We start from the raw sequence: 5905 nt of genomic DNA on the forward strand, positions 1-5905 counted from the left end.
CACCAACAATGAAGTAAGGTTCCTTTCTGTCCACATCCCCTCCAGCATCTGTTGTTGTTAGAGTTCTTGATTTTTGCCGTTCTTTCTGGGGTGAGGTGGTAATCTCAATGTTGTTTTGATTTGCATTTCTTTTGTGGCTAGGGATGTTGAACATTTCTTCATGTGTCTATTGGCCATCCTTCTAGTAAAATAAATCTTAATTCGTTTGTTGGTATATTGTTCTTTATATAGATGATAGCCTTACTTGTCAGGAGTCACCATAGAGAAAGAAACAATGAAATAGATAGATTGATATATGAGAGGAAATGTTTTCTAAGGAATTGGTCCAGGCATAAAGACAGTGAGAAGATAGCAGCATGGCTCATTATAAGTCGAAAGCCTTCACAACCAAGGAAGTCAATGGTGCAACTGTCAGGCCAAATCCAAATTCCTGAAAACCAAGGCTATTAGTGCAAATTTTGGAGTCCACATGCTGGAAAGCTTATAATCAAGGTCAGATTAGAAGGGTCTCCAGCCATAGAAGAAATTATTTGCTTTGCAGTTTGAAAAGAAATATGCATTTCAGTTAGTAAACATGGTAAAAAAAGATCTGTCTATTCTCTTACAGGACAGGTACTAGCTCATCTTCTGGAAGAGATTGAACAGAAGAAAAGACAGACAAATGGTCAATACTATCTCTTTTCTTCTGGGACTGGATGATCAGAGTGTTCCGCCCTGGGACATCAGATTTCCTAGTTTTCTTGCTTTTAGGTGTGGACTGCACACTGACCACCTATGTTCCTATTCTCTAGCTGGTGGCAGCAGATGACAGACATCTCAGAGTTTATAACCTCATGAGCTAACTTTCCATAATAAATTTCTTTCTAAGCATCTCTCTCTCATTGTTCCTGTTTTTCTGGACAGTCTTGATTAGAATCATTTACACACATTGGTGATATCTAGAGAGATATTTATTATACTATAATCACTACTGAAAGTTTGGTTCATGGGATGCTACATGAGCATTAAATCACTGAACATGTCTGATATATAATACTTAAGGGGAGGGGAAGGAAAGTGAAAGAAATCAAGGGGTTAGGAGGTAACATTGTTCGACATGAAATGTACTCATTACCTTACTTATTCAACTGTAACCCTCTGTACATCACCTTGCCAATAAAATTAAATAAAAAAAAGATATTACAGAAACATAGCAGAATGCTCAAATCTACAGTATTCTCTGAAGTACAGAGTTCGTATTGGAAAGTCCAAGTATGCAATCAAGCTCTGAGACCAGTTGCACGATATTTCTGGATCACTCTTCCTTTTCATACATATGTTAATGAAGACTTTGTTTGATGAATTTAGACTTATTCATGTGCATTGTAAAAGGAAAAGTTAGCTGTTGTTATCAGTTTCCTTCTTGTTCTTTCTTTTACCTCTGCTGCTGCTTTTCTGAAATTCCAGGCCTCTGGCTGTCTTTGCTTTAGTTCATTTTTACATTAATATATTCATATTTAAGAGAAATATGCATTTTTCTTCATTTTTCTCTCTTCCTTACCTAACACTTTTATCCAAGTATGACATGGATACCATTAGATTCACATTGTAAGAGTACAACTTAACATTTTTGGTAAATGTGTAGAATTAGGTAACTTTGATTAAAATCCAGTTTTGAAACATTTTCATTTCTCTCAAAAGTTCCCTCGTGCCTTGTTTATATGCAATCGCCTTTTCCACTCAGTGATGTACATTTAAACACCTACATTACATCTTTCACAGATAATTGCATTTATGCTCTATTTTAGAATGCTGAAGCTTTTTTTTTTTAAAGAGGTAATATCAAGAAGCAAGTTGTTGTAAAACAGGAGACTGAAATCAGATATTGTAGTAAGAATTTATGGAAAAATTTCTACAGAATTGCATCTAGAATGGTTCAATGTCTGATAGCATTGAATATGTAACATTATATCTGGCTCGGGTGATGTTGTAAGATGGAGTGGAGGTACAGAGAAAGGGCACTGCATGGTGGTAGTCCAAGTATGCAGCAAGGAAACCTGTGTTTTATCCTTTCCTTTGACCTTAACTGGTTGCAGTTTGGGGGCAGTATCTGATACCACTGATCTGTTTTCTCATTTTAAAGTGGGGGTAGTACCCACGTTCTTTTATTGCTTTAATGGGTTATTGTAACAGTTAAGGAACTGTCTGTGAAACACTTTGCAAAACTGCTACACAAAGATTAACTTTTCCCTTTCATCTGTATATGGACCAACCTGTGTTTACAATTAACTCATTTTACCAATGCTTAAAACTGAGTTGATAAATTACCATAGTATTTTTCAGCTCTGTATTTATAGACTTTGTAATTCATTAGCTCCATGACTGAAAGTAATTAACATCCATTGCAATTACATTTTTTCCCATGACTTGAATAACCAAAGTTTTAATATTAGCAGAACATGTGGAAAATATATTGAAATTTCAATACAATTCTATCTTTTTATTCCCTGAAATCTAATGTTTGACTTTTCTTGATGAAAATTTTCAAGAGCTCTCATCTTTCTAGTTGAGAAAGAATTTGAAGTAGCTAGTGGCACTCGGCAGGAAGCAACCCACATGATGTGATTGTAGCTTCACTCTCTGTGAAGGTTAAAAGCTCAATACTATCTTGCTGTATAGGTAGAGTCAGAGCAAGCTATTCGAATTGTCTTAAGTGGAAAAAAATGGAATGGAGAATTGATGAAATTTTTCCAAGCCTACTTCGCAAACATTTATTTATTTATTTTTTCTGTCAAATTCTGTTATGTTTGAAAGGAACCCATTGCTGACACAGTCATATAAACCTGTATCATATAACTTTCTTTATCTTGTGCATAGCAAGGAAAAAAAAAACTTTTGCAGACAAACATTTCATAGTCTTAGAAAACTGAGCAGGTCCATTATTTCCTGTTAAGGTACCATATGTTTTGGGTCAGAAATTGCCATATTACTTGCAAAGAATCTGGCCATTCCAAAGCCCTAAACTGAAAATTGATTGGCAACTTGGACAAGAATAAAACACAGACTTTTAACAACCATTGTTTTACTTATTCTTTTGTTAAAACTAAATCATAGCTTACAATTGATAGTAAACATTGAATTCTTCCTTTTGTTTGTCCATTGCATATTGGCAAATGATACTTCCACATCTCCCTTTTCCAAGCTTTCTTGTTCTCTAGGTAAATACTGACTTGCATAATTTCATTTTGACTTTGGATTAAATTTGACTGACTTTTAAATGATTAATTTATAATTGAAATATGAATATTTTGCCATCATATTCATAAAGCAAAAATTTATACATGGGCTTACACAGTTTACAGGACCAAGCACTGCTCTCCATATTCATTTTCTGACCCGCACTTGACACATTTGTTTTTGCATCATTAAACTTCAACCCTTTTTTCCCCTTACTATTTTAAAATCTTCAGCTCTAGCAGTCTCCTCTTCCTGGAATGCTCATTGCCCTAATCATGCCATAGCTGGCGTTGGAGTTCAGTTTCCCAGGAAACAGTCTCTGAGGTGGAAATTAGGATGTGGAGAGTTTATTAGGAAATACTCTCAGGGTCAATGCTGTGCAAGGGAGAAAAGCAAAATTAGGTACAGAGAGAACTTGGGTTGCAACACAGCTCCACAAAAGGATTCAGGTAGCCCCGTAGGTATCTTTGAAGTGGGATTGGCACTGCAAATGGACCATAATACGGCTGACTAGATCAGGCCTTTGTTCTTCATCATTAATAGTTACTGGATGTAAGATGCTCCTCATAGGAGTACGATCTTCAGCAAGAGAGGTCTCTGCAGTGAGAAAAGCTTCCAGTGAGGGCAAACAACTGGGAGTTCTTAGCCAGCAGCACCTGTAACTGCCAGGGGGAACACCGCTGAATCCTCAGGGAATTCTCAGTAGTGCATCTCAGGGTCGAGGCCAGCTGCCCCTGGATTTTCTTATTTCAGCTTCAATGCTCCCCTTTCGATGGGCTTTTCAGGATCACTGTGGGAACCCCTCAATAGTCCCAAACCCGTGTAAAATCTTCTCCCTGCGATAAGTGGAACTCATTACTTACTTCTCATCATCATATTATACCAAAAGGGCTGTGTCAATACTATGGTGATTAACAGCCTGGAAAGAGAGAGACTCCCTGTGGCTGGGAAAAAGTATGCAGGCTGTGACCTGCCTATGGAGAGTCTCAGGGAGCAGGATTGGGAGCAACGACTAGGGGATCCTAGACCAGCTAGCGCTTGAGGGCTGTGTATGCCTGACTTCAAGTTAGAAGCCAGGGTTCTCAGTCATAGTGATACAGCCCAAGGCAAATGAATTCCACCAGCCATTGGGAAAGGAGGGTCTCAAACTCCACAAAGAATGCAAATCAAAATCACAAGGAGTTATCAGCTTGCACTTATTAGAATAGCTAGCAGCGAAACACAAAAGGCAAGTGTTGCCCTTCGACTCCCATCCAAGAAAACTGAGATAAGAAGTTTGTGTTGTTATTATGTCACAGAATCTGAGTGATCAAAGGAGGAGGGGACATGACAACTTGTACTTCTCATTGTTGCAACAGGTCCACCTGTATCCTTAAACAACTGGTTTTTCCCCATCTCCTCCACCAGTTATACTGACATCAAATATAGTGAAAGCAGGGGTTATACTGTGGGGGAGGACAAGCTTTACAACGTCGGTGCGGGGGGGGGGGTTTAGGGGGGGAAGGAGAAGGATTGGGATTGGGGGGAGGGGGGAGGCTGGGAAGGGATGTGAAGGGTAAACAAAGGAGGAGGCTGCAATGCTTGGTAAGAAATATACGCATTATCCTGCCCATGCAATTGTAACCCCTCTGTACAGTATGTTCACAAATAAAACAAAATTAAATTAAAAAAAAAGATAAAAAAGGAGGAGGGGAGAGGGAGAGAACTAAAATATACAGTAATTTCTTATTACTATTATTATTATTATTTTATTTATTTTTTGTCGGTCGTGGGGCTTGACCTCTGGGCTTGGGCGCTATCCCTCAGCTCTTCAGCTCAAGGCAAGTGCTCTACCGCTTGAGCTATAGCGCCACTCCTGGTTCCCTAGTGGTTTATTGGAGGTAAAAGTCTCAGGGACTTTCCTGCCGGGCGCTGGGCATGACATTATTCTTTTAAACTCATTGCACCATATCATATTTTCTCTGTGTACTATTAGTTTTCATTGCTAGAATGGAAGCGACCTGGAAACTTGCATATGGGCAGTTTTGTTCCTAATTCTTTAATCAGTGTTGAATGCTGTGAGGAATTGGAAAGTATTTCATCCTTTCCTGTGTTTTCTCCTTGTTAAACCCAGAAATGGTGGGACAAAGGGTGAACGAATGCAACAGTGACATTCATTAGATACTATGGTGGAAATTAATTTTACAACTTGGGGCAGGGAGTGGAATCAGGGTGGGGGAGGGAAACAGGAGAAAATGATGTGGGTAACACTGTTTGAAAAGAAATGGTAAGATAAGTTGACTTTAGGAGAAATGAACCCCAAGATAAGGACTCAAATGGTTTTTCTTTCTTGCTATTGTCTCTAACATATTTATAAGAGATTTTGTTGTTGTTGTTTTGTTTGTTCCTCCCCCAAGGTATAACCCCTGTTTTCACTGTATTTGGTGTTGGTATAATTTGTGGAGAGGAAGGGGAAAAACATATCGTTTAAATAGGAATACAGGTGGACCCATTGCAACAATGAGATGTACAAGACGTTATGTCGAAAAACGAACTTTACAACTTTGGCAAGGAGTGGCCGGGGCAGGGATGAAAGGGGGAGATGGGAGGCTATGGTAAGGGGAAACAAAGGAGGAGGCAACAATCCTCGATAGGAAATGTAGTCATTACGTTGCTCATGTAATTGTATAGTATTTTCACAATAAAAAAA

Source organism: Dipodomys ordii, unplaced genomic scaffold (genome assembly GCF_000151885.1).
Source record: "Dipodomys ordii isolate 6190 unplaced genomic scaffold, Dord_2.0 Scaffold57, whole genome shotgun sequence".
Classification (NCBI taxonomy): Eukaryota; Metazoa; Chordata; class Mammalia; order Rodentia; family Heteromyidae; genus Dipodomys; species Dipodomys ordii.